This window comes from Dromaius novaehollandiae, chromosome 5 (genome assembly GCF_036370855.1).
Source record: "Dromaius novaehollandiae isolate bDroNov1 chromosome 5, bDroNov1.hap1, whole genome shotgun sequence".
Lineage (NCBI taxonomy): Eukaryota > Metazoa > Chordata > Aves > Casuariiformes > Dromaiidae > Dromaius > Dromaius novaehollandiae.
The window spans coordinates 55,293,256-55,306,613 of NC_088102.1; the positions used below are offsets into that span (position 1 = coordinate 55,293,256).

The window sequence follows — 13,358 nt, forward strand, 5'->3', positions numbered from 1 at the left end:
TCTCACTGCATGTCCTTTGGCATGATTTTCCTTCCTAAAATGAAAAATGTAGGATAACTGGTAGTGTTTGGGATGGAGTACAAAAAGAATATTTGTTATATTAGCTAAAAGGGAACTAGAGAGTCACATTTATAAAATGACTGAAATGAAGCATTATTCTTACTAATCAAATTATCACAAGTGACTAATATTGACAGTGTAGAGTTTCCAGTACTTTCTTAATTTAGAAACCCTGCTCTTAATGTTGCATTATGGATGAAAGTTATGGAGGTTGTCTCTCTGTTCTTAATAAGATTTAGGCCCAAAGCTGACTTTCTTTTCTTTCCTTCTAATCAAACTGTAGCTAATCTACTGTGTTGGGCAGAATTCAGAATTTTCTCTCTGACTGAACTTGGTAGCTCAATTTGAACCATTTAAACTGGAGAGGAGCAATAAACCTACTGTATATTGATGGTAAGGAAGCATGTTTTCAATACTGAAAACATATTTTCAACACTGAGAACACTTCTCAGTAAAGAAATGAGCCTGTGGTGTGTGTTTTACTTTTGGACTCTGGAATCATCATTAAAAATAAATTAACATTGTGTCACTTAGTGAATGAAATATATTTCCTTAAGTTTCTTTTTTTGATGCTGAAACTAGAAATGGCTGTGTTAATGCGATTCTTGTGAGATGCTCAGTCTGATCTCTTCAGGCAGTTCTTTTGCAGGACACAGCTTCATGGTTAATTTCTTCTCATCTTGTGTATCGCTATAGCAATAACCCTTTTGACTCCCTTCCTACTTAATCAACATGATGGAAGATTTGTACCTTGAAATAGGACAATACAGATCAATAGGAACTGTGTAAAAGGTGCTTTGACTGTTTTTATTTCTGTTTGCGTTATCACTGATTTCACTGATTTTTTTTTTTTTTTTTAAGAGTGTTATTACATTATTAGAAGAAATAAAAGCTCAGCTCAGCTTCCCTGAAATCTTGGAACAGCGAGTTTCGTACTCAGCTTATCTGTAGTACGAACATGGTATTTTTCAGCAGGCCATATTTGAACTGGCTGCCTGCAAGATGTTCAAGCCTAGCAGGGTCTAATAGGGAGGAATGAAACTGGTATCCTCTCAGGAGAGAGACTCTGGAATTTTGTATTTGGTGGCATTAGTGGCCCCTGCTGTTCAGGCGCTTCTTTTGGGGGAAGGGATCGTTTGGTATTCTTACATATGCTAGAGGATAAAGGGCTTCTTCTATGTGATGTATCAGTTGTCTGTGTTCAAACTTATCCAAAACGCTTATTTCAGATGATACTGATGGAAAAATTACCTGTTTTTAATACATATCAAGAAAGACTCAGGTAAGGAATTTTAAGGAAAAACATAGATTTTATTTTAGTTAAAGCAAGACGGAAATCTCCAAGTGTGAACTGTTTTATTTAGTCTCTAGACTTTCCTTTTTTGCTCTTTCTCTCATTTCAAAATACTGCTGCTTTTTTGTTTGTTTCAGGGGAGTAGAGAGGTGAAAAGGAAGGGGCTCAAAAGCTGAAACTCCTAAGGTGTAAAACATCTCAGTCAATAATTAGAGAAAATATCTAATAATGGCTTTTCATCAAAGAGAAACTGAACTGGTTCTTAATTCACTTTTAAGTTTTTTCTTTTCTTTTTTCTTTAACTGCCTCAAACTTAGCTTGAAGAAGAACTGAAGGAATCTACCTCCACTGGAAAGAGGTAGTAACTTAAAGTATTATCTGTTATGTTTTCTCCTAGTGTTCTTGGTCCTCCTCACAATTTCTATTCCAATTCTTGTGTTGCAATTCTCAGTCTCTCTAGAAAGAATTTGAAGCAGAGCACTGATGCAATTGTCTGATAGTTCAATGCACCCTTTCTAAAATGAAAGATGAAAAGAAAGGCTCATCCTTTCAAGGGTACATTTTGTTTCCTGACAAGGAATCTTTTAGGATCAGTTCTAAATCACTGCTGAAGTTGCACGTAATTTTCATGTCATGTTGTCAATAAGGCAGACAAGCTCTCTAAATTTAAATAAATTTAGTTTTTCTACTACTTTGTTTTGAAGTTACTTAATCTACATGTCTTGAAACACAACCACTAGCCATATTTTAATTTCCAGCTTAAATTATAAGTGCCTGAAATGTACAACTGGTGTAATGCAACTGATTCAAAATGTAACTGATCTGCTGTTTTGGGAGGTAAGGTGAACGTTCATCATGTTTCTCATACAAGCTGCTATTCTTCTCTGTTTTACTCCGTGAAGGAAAATAAAGCCACATCCTTTTTCATTTTTTGTTTGTTTTAGCTTGCATGATTTGGGAATATGACTTTCTAAGAAATATGCACTAACCAAATATTTGCCACTTTAGGATTTCTAAATAAACAAGAAAGCAAGGGACAAAGGGACACATGATAGAGAACAAGTATAATTACATGAATAGGAACAATAGGTCTATAACTTCTAGGGGAATCAAAAAGATTTAAAAAAAAAAAAAAAAAAAAAAAAAAGCTCTTCTTAAACTGTTCAGAATGAGGGAGGTCTCAGCTTCCTCTCCAGGCTTGAACCTTAAGAATCTCAAAGATTTTCTGTGTGGGATTCTGGGAAAGAGTTTCGGTTTCTGCATTCCTCAGCTCCACTTCTGTAAATTGGAATGAGGTACTTTATTTCTGAATTGAGGGCACAGAAGGATCAAAACAATAAAGTTTTGGAATCCTGGCTAATGGGACTGTGAAATATCCCAGTAGAACTTTTGATTCCTTATGACTTCAAACTCGAGGTCATCTTAGATTTTACTTTCCTTGTCCTTTTTGTCCTAATATTGCTTATCCTACTTGAGCAGTGAGTGGGGGTGAAAGGAGGTAAGAATAGAAAAGATATAAAGATTTTCCTTGCAGAAGCTAAAAAGGTGCCAGTGAGGACCATTCAATCTATTCTGTTAAAATTATTATCAATTATAGTTATGATTGGGATGTTTAGTCTTCATCTTTTGCTGTTAATTATCAAATAGTATCATTTGAATATTTAAAAAAAAAAAAAAGCCTGAGTATAGTACCAGCATGGTCTGGTAGTTAATTCAAATGATATTGTGTAGAGGAAGTACTATCTCTATTTGTGGATTAATCACGACTTTCAGGAAAATATAGTTGTCAAATAACCTGCAAAATTCTCAAAAGAAAGGGAAATGCTGCAGTTTTGTTTAAATGTTTAAAACATTTGGTTGTTGTTTTCTTTTGTTTTGAGGGGAGATGTTCGGGGAGGACTAATAGTTGTCAACGCATAATAACCACAACTGCTTGACTGTGTTAAGGAAGAGAAGGAAAAAGAAAAAAAAAAAAGACAAAGCTAGTTTATGAGTAAAATGAACTTAATGTTAAATTGCTCTGTTTGTCAAGAACCTCAGACTATTCAGTCCTGCAAATATGACATCTACTTTTGCTGGACCATCTCATGATCCTTGGGGTCCCCGAAGGCCGTCCTGTTCCAGCTACTACGGACTGTGTTCATGCCAGGGGACCTTTGATGCATTTTCCAGATGGAGAAAGGGTCACAGTTTTCCTCTGGGTTTGCAGGGGAGTTTTGCAGGCTTGGCAGGGCACCAGGTTCCTGGTCTTAGCTAGGGGAAGAGTAGGAGAGGAGCATCATTCAGGTCCAGACCTGCCAGATCAAAAAATAATGCCGTGTGCGAGGCAGAGTCATTGGTCTTTGTCTTCCACTTGCCCTTGATAGAAAGTTGGCCTGGTGGCTGGGAGGTCGATACCTGGTGGTGGGACCGCACGTGTGGTACGTGCAGGCGCGGGAGCAGGACCCGTGGGTAGGGTGGTGCCCGGTAGAGATGGTGATAGCACTCAGAGCAAGAGTGCCGCCTGCAGCGAGCCCATCCCCACGGGCATGCCAGCAGCTGCTGCTCCCTGCAGCTCAGCTGTTCCTCCTTATTAGTCCCTAATAGGGACTAATTAGTCTCCCCTAATTAGTCCCCCAGGGTCAGTGGGGCTGCAGTAGGCAGGAAAGGTTGGAGGTTGCTAGACATCAGGTGTCTCAGTGGCCTGTATGAGCAACCCTGCCAAGGGCCTGCAGTCCTTCAGCTGGCACAGTCTCTATAACTGTGTGGTAAACAGGGAACCTCCCCTCGGTGAGATTCACAACCCTTTTCTGGGTCCTGTTTTGGGCTTCTGCAAGCACATCACTTACAAGAGCTACTGCTCCCTCAGCCTGCAGTGCCCCTGCCAATCACCATGAAAAACCTGATCACATTTGGCTATAAAAGGTGAAATCCTGGTATGGTAGGACTGAATCTGGATATCCACAGCAGTGGCAGGGGAGCGTGCGCTTCCTTGACAAGTTGCACCCGTTCAGGAGTCTGGGCTGGTTCAGTTCACGGGTTTTGTGAGTTTAAGGTTTTCTACTTTAAGCGTTGTAAATCTGTCTCGGTCCTGGGTGGACATGTGCTGCCAAGCAACAGGCCTCATCGGTCATAAGCGACAGGGTAGATCCACCTCTCCCAACGTGACTTTTCTCTGTCGTACGCTGCTGTTCTGCGTTCCTCCTCTGTAATCAGTGGTGCTGCCCTGAGGCCAGGGGAGAGCAGTGAAAGGGCTCTTCCAGCCTTTAGGAATTCTTACAGGATGATGCCAAGAGTGTGTCTGGTCATGAGGTGAGGGGGCGGAGGCGGCGGTGTGGGTAAGGAGTCTGCTGGAGGAGCGCTGAAGCACCAGGCCACAGGGAGTGTGCCAGTGGCACAGGGCCATCGGTATTAGCAATTACGAGCCCTTGACCTATGCCAACTTCTGAATCGTGCAAGGAAATTGCTTGGGGGTGCCGTGTCAGCCATTTAGCATGCCAGAGGCTCTTCTGGTAACTTAAAATACTCTACGCTGTTAACAATATAATAGCATAGATGATGGCGTGCTTGTGACCAGAATGGTTTAATTTGCTAGCAGAGACATCGCCTCAGAACTTAGGCATGTGGAAGCTACGCAGAAAGTATGCCTATTTAACCAAAATATCATTGGCAAGTATTATTTTCTTCTTGTTGCGTTCCTAGTCTATGGGATAGGGAAAGCAATTATAACAACTGGGTTTTGCACTATAAAAAGTTGAAAATGGGACTTTGTGTGTTTAGTCTTGTGTGCTAAACAGCCACTTTATACCACCTGAGAGCTTAGCGGGAGTGTTTTTTACAGTAGTAGCTACTTCTCATGAGATGCACCTGCTTATTGTTCATCTAGAGCATGTATGACAAAAAAAAACAAGACCATGAAGAAATAGATCTTGAAACCATTTCTCCCAGAAATTGCCAGAGGGCATTTCTTCCTGTGGGATCAACTGTTTCTTCCTTGTCCCCATCCTCCTCTTTTAAGCCAAGTACTTCTTAAACAGACTGGGAAGTCCAACTTCTAAACCTCATTTCTTATTCGGTAATATTCTATTTGTCTTATACTAAAAGCCTGCTTATGAATGGTTCTGTAGCATCTGGGTAAGGTTAGCCTTTTCATTTCCAGAATTTGAAATCTAATGTTTGTGTTATTACATTCCTGCTTAACAATGGGTTGGATACCAGAGGGATTTAATTAAAACTTTTCTTCGTATCATCCTTTTCAGATTGACATGGATTTGCTTGTTTTTTCACTACTATTCCAGTCTGTGTTTAAAATGATTTTGCAGTACTTCACTCCATAAGCTGAAAGACTGCCTTGTGTAACCTGAAAGTAGAATCTGTGAAAGGGTAAACTTTAAATGCACGATTTTAGTGTGAATTGAATATTGAATATTTCACTCATGTTCATCTTTAGGCACCTAAAAAACTTGAGTTAATCCTACCTTGTGGTTATATATATATATATATAGCTGCACTATTAAGTGTTTCAGGAAAAAACACAGGGTAGATTTACACTGTATTACTTTCTGTGGTACCTGCCTATCTGCATGCTCCTACTGTGCACTACCTGCTACACCATAGCTGAAAATTAATCATCTTGCATGTAATTTGAATGTGTAAATGAGCAGTAATTCTGCATTGCACTGTTTTCTTGACGTTTCCCATATTTTTTTCTCAGCATCAAAAAGTTTCAAAAAAGCCCCCCTCACTTTCTTTATCTCTAGTTTTTGATTTGAGTAGTAAGTTTGAATAGCTTTGTTTTCACAACTTTACAGATTAATGTTTTAGGGAGAGAGATTCATATTTACAATTTAAATGCTCTGCAGGAGGATTTGTCTTGTTTCTGTTGTTTTTTGGAAACTCTGTGGTAATTATTTGATAGTATAAATATTAGCCTAAGAAGTTTCAGCTATCCACTGGTTAGAAATTATCTGTTGCTTACAATTCTATAGCTGCCTTAAACTTGGCTTATTCCCTTCTTAGACTCACGTGAGTGAGTGCTTCTTTTGGCTTGATTTGCAATGATTGTGCACTACTTTCAAGCAAGTGTGAGTCTTTCGGCAAAATTATTTCATGAAGATGAAAGTACAGAACTTGCATATCCACTTGAAGTGGGTCCGCAGCTGGGAAATTCCCTCCCCCTGGAAAATTATCTAAATAGATTTCATGCGCCTTGATCTTTTTCAAACATTCCTTGCCAAAGTTATTTATACATCTCAGTAGCCATAACTTCTATATAAATGGACATGGCTTAATGTTATAAGGTGATGTTCATTATACCGGGGGCATATTTTTCATTTTTTATGAAATTTATCCCATCTTCAACCATCTTCTTTTGTGCTAGTCTGTTTTGATATGTTTTAATCACATATGTCAAGGAAGCTTGGATTAAATGTATACATTAATTTTATCAAGAATATTAGATATATAAACTCATGAACTTTTTCACTACTTCATTGAGCTATTCAGTTTTTCTTGGAATTAGTTGATATAAAAATTCCTTCTGACAGAACAGTAAGTTGTAGTACAGTATGGTATTACAAAACAAATCAGATGAGTGAATTCTATTAAGAAAACTTTCTTTGCATTTGGATATAGGAAGAAATCTCTGAATTCCTCTTAAAGCTGGGAAATTTAACTGCCTGGATATAGAATAGGGAATAAATACTGCTAATTATGTGAGGACTGAATCATTGTATACATTTTATTGAATAGATTTTTTTTTTCCCCACTACTTGCTGAAACAACAGAGCAAGTACTAGGGCAAGTAAAAAGCAAACATCATCTAGAAGAACAGATGATAAAAAGTAACCTGTGGAGGAACTGGATTACTTCTGTCTCAATATTCTGAAACAAATATGTGATGTAGAAGGTATAGCAATAAGAATTTTTCACTAATCACTTGAAGAATAGATAGCAATACATGTACATATTTCAGGAAAACTTTCAAATACAAGCAAATTCCAAATAGTGCCAAATAAAAGCAAATTATCTGATATAGCTGTTATGCAAAACTTTGGAATAAGTATTGATAGAAAGAAAATTGAAGGCTTAGAGATAAATGAAGAATTAAATAAGCATGATATGGTTTAATAAAGGTAGATCATACCAGGCTGTTAGCTTCTACAATTTAAAACAGGATTCCTGGATTTAAGTAAAATGTTTAATGTGATCTGACCTGGGAAGTTAGTACTTAAGTGAGATAGGTGAACTCCCATATGGTAGAAGAGTTCTAAATGTTAAAAAGTGGCCAGAAAGAACAAATGTTGCCAAAATGGTGTATATTGTTGCAGGTATACATTATGGCATACTTTCTGTTGAACATAGGCAACATGCACGAAAGAAATGGAGAAGTCTCACATTTTGAATTGTCGGGGTTTGGAAAGCAAGAAAAAGCTTAATGAAGTTATATTTCCTTTATTTTTTAAAGTGCTCCTAAAAATCCCAACTATATTTGGATGGGAAATTTTTGGAGAGATTTTTTCCAAGATTTCCAAGCAAAATTACAAACTTTTCATACATTTCTAAATAATAAAAGGGGGAGATGGGCAACCTGTTAATGAACTGAAAAGCTTTTACTAAATCTGTGTAGTATGCCTATTTCCTATAGCAAGAACTAAATTCTTCTCTCAGTTACATGCTTGTATTCCCAGCTGAAATGAATGAGTCTAAACAAATACAACCGTGACAGCACTCTATTTTATTTTTGTCATACATTAGTCCTTCTGTTCCCAGGCTAACATGTTTATTTGAAGCTTGCATGTTTGTTCTTGACAATGCCCTTGCCTCCAAATGCAGAGAAGACTATAGGCAGTGAGTGTCTAGTGACGGTTCCCCTGCTAAGGAAAGTCCATTTTATGATGTGTTTTGTCTAGCTCACTATCAGTCAGCCTCAGTCACTGGTCCCTGGAGTCCCTTATGGTGGCCCATAAAAATATTATTGTCAAACATAAACTAAATTGGAGCCAAGAGTTAAGTTGCTTGAGGGACGTTGGTCCAAGAAGTGTAAGTTCACATTTGAGTATACTTGATCATATCTTTAAATTAATGTAAATTTTTCAGTGACTTTGGTTTGGCTTGTGCTGCTGTAAGCCAGCTGTTTTTACCACAGTGATGTTTTTTGGGCTGCTTATTGAAATCAGAGAGTAATACTTAGCAATGCAGGACCTGTATCAGCTTTGACTGTGTTGTATTAATTTAATTTGTACTATTAGATATTAAGTATTGATTAAAGCTTGGCTTTATCCAAGTTTTAATACAATTCCATGTCCAAAGGTGCTAAATGCTGGCTACCAACATTTAGGTATGCATGAATGAGACCTGACGAGGGGAACAATTATTTTGTGGTGATAAACCCATACTAGTTTTGAAAATTTAAACATTCATTCTGTGGCAACTTGGGAAAAAAATACTTCAAGCCATTAAGCTGAAAAAAATCCAGCTCTTAGTTGAGATTTTTTTGATTACTTTTGGCTGGAAGGTGAAACAGAGCAAAACTGGAATGACAGTAGTTAGCTGAAAAGGTTACCCTACTTATGAATAAGCATGTTCCATTTTATTAGTTTTTGCTTTCAAATAAGACTTTTGAGGGAAAATTCAGAATATGGTTATATTTTTAAATCTAATCTAATTGGACTTTTCCTCACAACAGGACAGGATTTTTTCTTTCTTTGTGCAAAAAAATTACCTAGTTCTAGATTTAGCCCAATCGTGGTGTTTTGTGTACATGCCACTAGATGAGCTGTCTTCTGTATTGCCCACCTTATGTGTGTGTCTGCTCCAGTTCCTTGCCCAGATAGTCATTTAAGACTGCTTTAAACGAAACTGTGGTTGCTTAGCACATGGCACTTTTGCAGAAGGTTGAAGCTCACTGGCAGCGCTCTCTTTGGCTCAAGCTTGTCTGGAATCAGGTAATTAGATTTCTAAAAAGGACAAGAGTGCTTTGTCAAGTCGTTCCTGTATTGCAGTAGTTGGTTTCCTGGTTCATGTAAATTGATTTTAAAATGCTATCTTTTATGCTATCTTTTATCTTTGAAATGGTATCTTAGTGACAAGAATGGTCTTATAGGTCTTGATGCCTATGCATCAAGAAGACTCATAGTTTTATAGCTCAGAACAAGTATCAATTTTAACACATAGACTTTTTTTTTTTTTGAAGTATATTTTTCTGCCATCTAAATTTCTCTAACTTAATATTGCAAACTAGTGTATGGAAGTAAATTTCATTAATTGTTTTTGTCACAGCAACCTTCCCGGACAAAAGAGATTTCCAAACTACTATTTTATGAACCTCTTTGAAAATAAATTATAGTTGATATAGCTTGTTCTCATGAAGTAATACAAAGGGGTTTTTTTTCCCAAAAATTGAGAAAGTATTTGAAAATCAAATTTTTTTTTTTATGTGGCCCAAGAGAGATTTTGATTGAAAACTACCTTTTTTCTGGAAATACAATTTCATTTATTTGGGCAAAATTTTTCAGTGTTTTTAATACTGTAAATTTAAGTTTGTTCTATTGCAGTGAAGTAGAAGTCAGTTAAGGAATATTCTTTTTAGCCTATGCCTTTAAATTCTGTATTTCCTGCATGTAGAATAAACTATAGTGATTAATTTACCCTAGTTCTTTTATAATCATCTTCCCTTTCTGAAAGAGAAGCTCAAGAGTAAGGGGCTTGAGGTTGAAGACTATTATGTTTACTGAGTACCTTGAGGCTGTTCATGAGGTTTTTTCTTTTATGTTACTTTGGAAACATGAAAGCTTAAAAAGGCTGGAAAGAGTTCTCAAGGCTTCCTGGATGTCACACCAGCTGCTGCAAAATTGACCTAAAGTTTCTGTCCTAGCCCTGCTCTTATTCCTTACCCTAGGAGACTGAGAGAGGCCTTGACCAGAGATCACTGGCCTTGAGCTATTTCTAGAGTCCTGGAGTAAATGAGAGAGTAATCTGAATAAACAAATAATATAATTCAGTTTTAAAAAAGAGAGAGAGAGAGAGAGGGGAAAAAATCCTTCTCAATTTCTTCCTGACCTAGATGCCAGAATGAAATAACTAAGAATTTCTTGCTAGGGTGTAACCAGTTGGCTTGAGAGATGTTGTATTTCAAAAGCCAAGTGTGTCAACTGTTGATAAAATGCTGTCTCTGCCTTTAAAATAAACAGAAAGTCTTCTGTGTTTAGTCCCTGAAGGGAAGAATTGAATACAATTAACAGTTTATGCATTAGGTAAACTGCATGTTAACCTTTTAAACCTAAGGTTTGCAGATTTTAAACAGTTTAGAACATTTCTCAATAAAATTATCTGCTTTCTTTCACAGTACAGAATGCAGAGATACAGTTTTCTGAAGGCAGTTGTTCCTCTTTTCTCGCACGCTTCAAGCCTGAGCTCGGCGAGCCCAGGTCTGCTGTGGCTGCAGACGTAGGGGGTCTCGGGCTGCTGGTTGCAGCTCCTCTGCCAGGGCTGCTCCGTCCTCTCTGAGGGCCACGTCCCAGCAACGGGGTTTGCTGTTGCAGGGGCACTTCCCTCACAGGCTCTTTTCGTGGCATGGAAATGTTTAGGATAAAAGCATGGTCTGCTGCAAACGCTGCTTAAGTGAATTCAAACCTTTCCATGAATTTTGAATCAGGCTCAACGTGCACATGTACCAACCTGAAACGGCTGATGATGAGATGGAAAATGTTGAGGAGATCCCCTGCTGACCCCTAAGAATTGCTTTTGTTGATAGAGTTTGCTGTCGTCCTATCTTGCCGAATCCTACGCTACTTCACGTGCTGCCTTTGAGAACAGGTGTACATACCGGTCTGTGCCGTTATCGTTGAAAGACGTAAATACATTTGGGAAGCAGGGTGTAAAAATGATCTGACAAGATCAGTTTTGTTCTATTTCATATCTTTCTCATGTAATTTCTGTAACATCTGTTTTCATCCTCTACTGGGAGGAAAATATTTATCGTCACTGAAATACTAGTGGTTAGGGGTAACTGAGTTAGTTATAATCACATACATTAAGTTCATTTTTTGAGATGAAAGCATTTTATTTAAAGAAGCTGTTGATGTGGTTTTCAATTCTTTTTTTTCTTCTTCAAAAATGAAACGTTTCTTGGAAATCAGTACACAGATGTATCCTTGAGTTGAAAACAGATTATGTGCAGAGAGAAAGAAAGAAAGGTCTATTTCAAAGTAACCTATAGCTGTTATGTATTAACAATAACCATAGATAATTGGTTAAAAAAAATACTTGCAATGTAGTATTATAGCTATTTTCAAAATGAGATTATATGAACTTTAATTTATATTTTCCATATCTCCAGCAAGTGTCACGGAGGTTAAAAATAAATAAATAAATAAATAAAAGGTAATCGCTCTCTGGCTACTTCAAGCATAATTGTTTATATAGAGCTGAGTAACTCAAGAATGGGAGACTGAGTTTTATGGACCAGTGTGCGGGTCTTCTATTTGCTGGGGCTATCTTTTATTGTGTTTCTTTTCTAATTAATCCAAAGATTAATAAATAAAAACAGAACAATTCCTTTGTATCATATTGAAAGCGTTTCAAAACTATCATTTTACAAGAATAGTTGCTGCTTCACAGCTAGCTTTTTGTCTCAGTGTTTTTAGGCCAAAGCCTTGTGCATACAGAGGAATTTCATAAAGAATAACATGATGACAGTTTCTGAAGTCAAAATTATTTCATAACAAGAATGTTTTCATTACCACTCACAGCAGCCTTAAAATGCTTATTATTGTAGTACAGATTTATGGCACGAAAAAGTTTAAAGTGATCAATACGATAAACATTAAAAGCCCTGACAAATAGCAAGTGCCAAATTCAGTTACAAACAACTTTAATCTTTTCACCACACTGCATGCTTTGAAAATACATATAATTTTTGTCGCAGATGCATTTTTCTCAATGAAGTGGGTTTTAGGAGAGTTTAAATGTTTTACATTTTACATAAAAATGTTTTTTATACTGAAATTTTGCCTTTTTTAATACTTTTTTATACTATTACCAAAAACACCTTGAGAATGTTGTTTCTGTTATGCATGAACAATACTTGCTGAAATTAATTTACCCTGTCAGGGAAATACTTTAAGAACACTAGTTATTCCCTTTTATATACCCTAGCTTTTTTGAAAACAGATATCTGCAATGTACTTAAACAGACTGAACATGCTGTCCAGCATCTCAAGTACATGACAGCAAGTTTTCTCAGTAAAATGTTCTGTACACAAAATGAAGCAATTACAGCAAAATAGGCAAGGAAATATTTGATATCTGTTTATTTTATCTTTATTTCAAACTTTGGATTTTTCATTATTCAATGGGAACGTAATTCTGCATAGGTGTGTGTATGCACATGTTCAGATACGCATGCATATGCATCTGCCTGTGCTGTCTGTTATGAATGGGGAAATAGCTTAGTCTCCACATAGCTCATACCACAGCTGTAATTTTAACATAGTCAAAGCTGGGAAGAAAATAGTTTTGCCATCCTGAAAAAACTCAAAGCAGGTCAAACCAGTGCTGCTCTTCACAGCTATTAATAAGCAAGCAAGACCAGAAAAAAGAAACTCAACCTGTAATAGCATCTAGATGTTACAGCATTCACCTGGAGTATGAGAGAACAAAGTCCATGTTTTTTCTGTGCACCGTTCAGTAATTTCCTGTGGACCCTCATGACAACCTGTGCATCTTCTGATCTGAGGTGAGCACCCTTCTGTGTTTCTCAAAAGAAATTTTCTTGTGACCTTGAGAAACATCACACAGTAAACTTTTATCAAAACTGGTACATCCTGTAAAATGTTTAAGTTTGGGCAAATAAGCATTTTCTACTCATGAATAGTTCTATTAGAAAATTCCCTAACAGTTCCAAAGCCTGGTAGCTTTGGTGTTTACAGATAGCTATATGTATTTCTGAATCAACCGAAGTTCAGCAAATCTTGCTAGAGATTTTTCATTTACCATCACAGGCTTTATAGCAGTGTATTTTGCT

At 37.0% G+C, this 13,358-nt stretch overlaps 1 protein-coding gene across 7 annotated transcripts in view; it reads left to right on the forward strand.

Annotated features, from left to right (window-relative positions):
• Positions 1-13,358, forward strand: part of ANO3 (anoctamin 3) — a 304,803-nt gene that overhangs the window by 15,634 nt on the left and 275,811 nt on the right. The window contains exon 1 of one of the 7 annotated variants that reach the window (XM_064512870.1): positions 4,513-4,645. The exons of 5 other annotated variants lie outside the window; for them this stretch is intronic. The gene's annotated coding sequence lies outside the window, so the exon portion shown is untranslated. Of the gene's footprint in view, positions 1-4,512; positions 4,646-9,146; positions 9,280-13,358 lie in introns of those variants that run through there. One more of the 7 variants, XM_064512869.1, reaches the window with a different exon arrangement.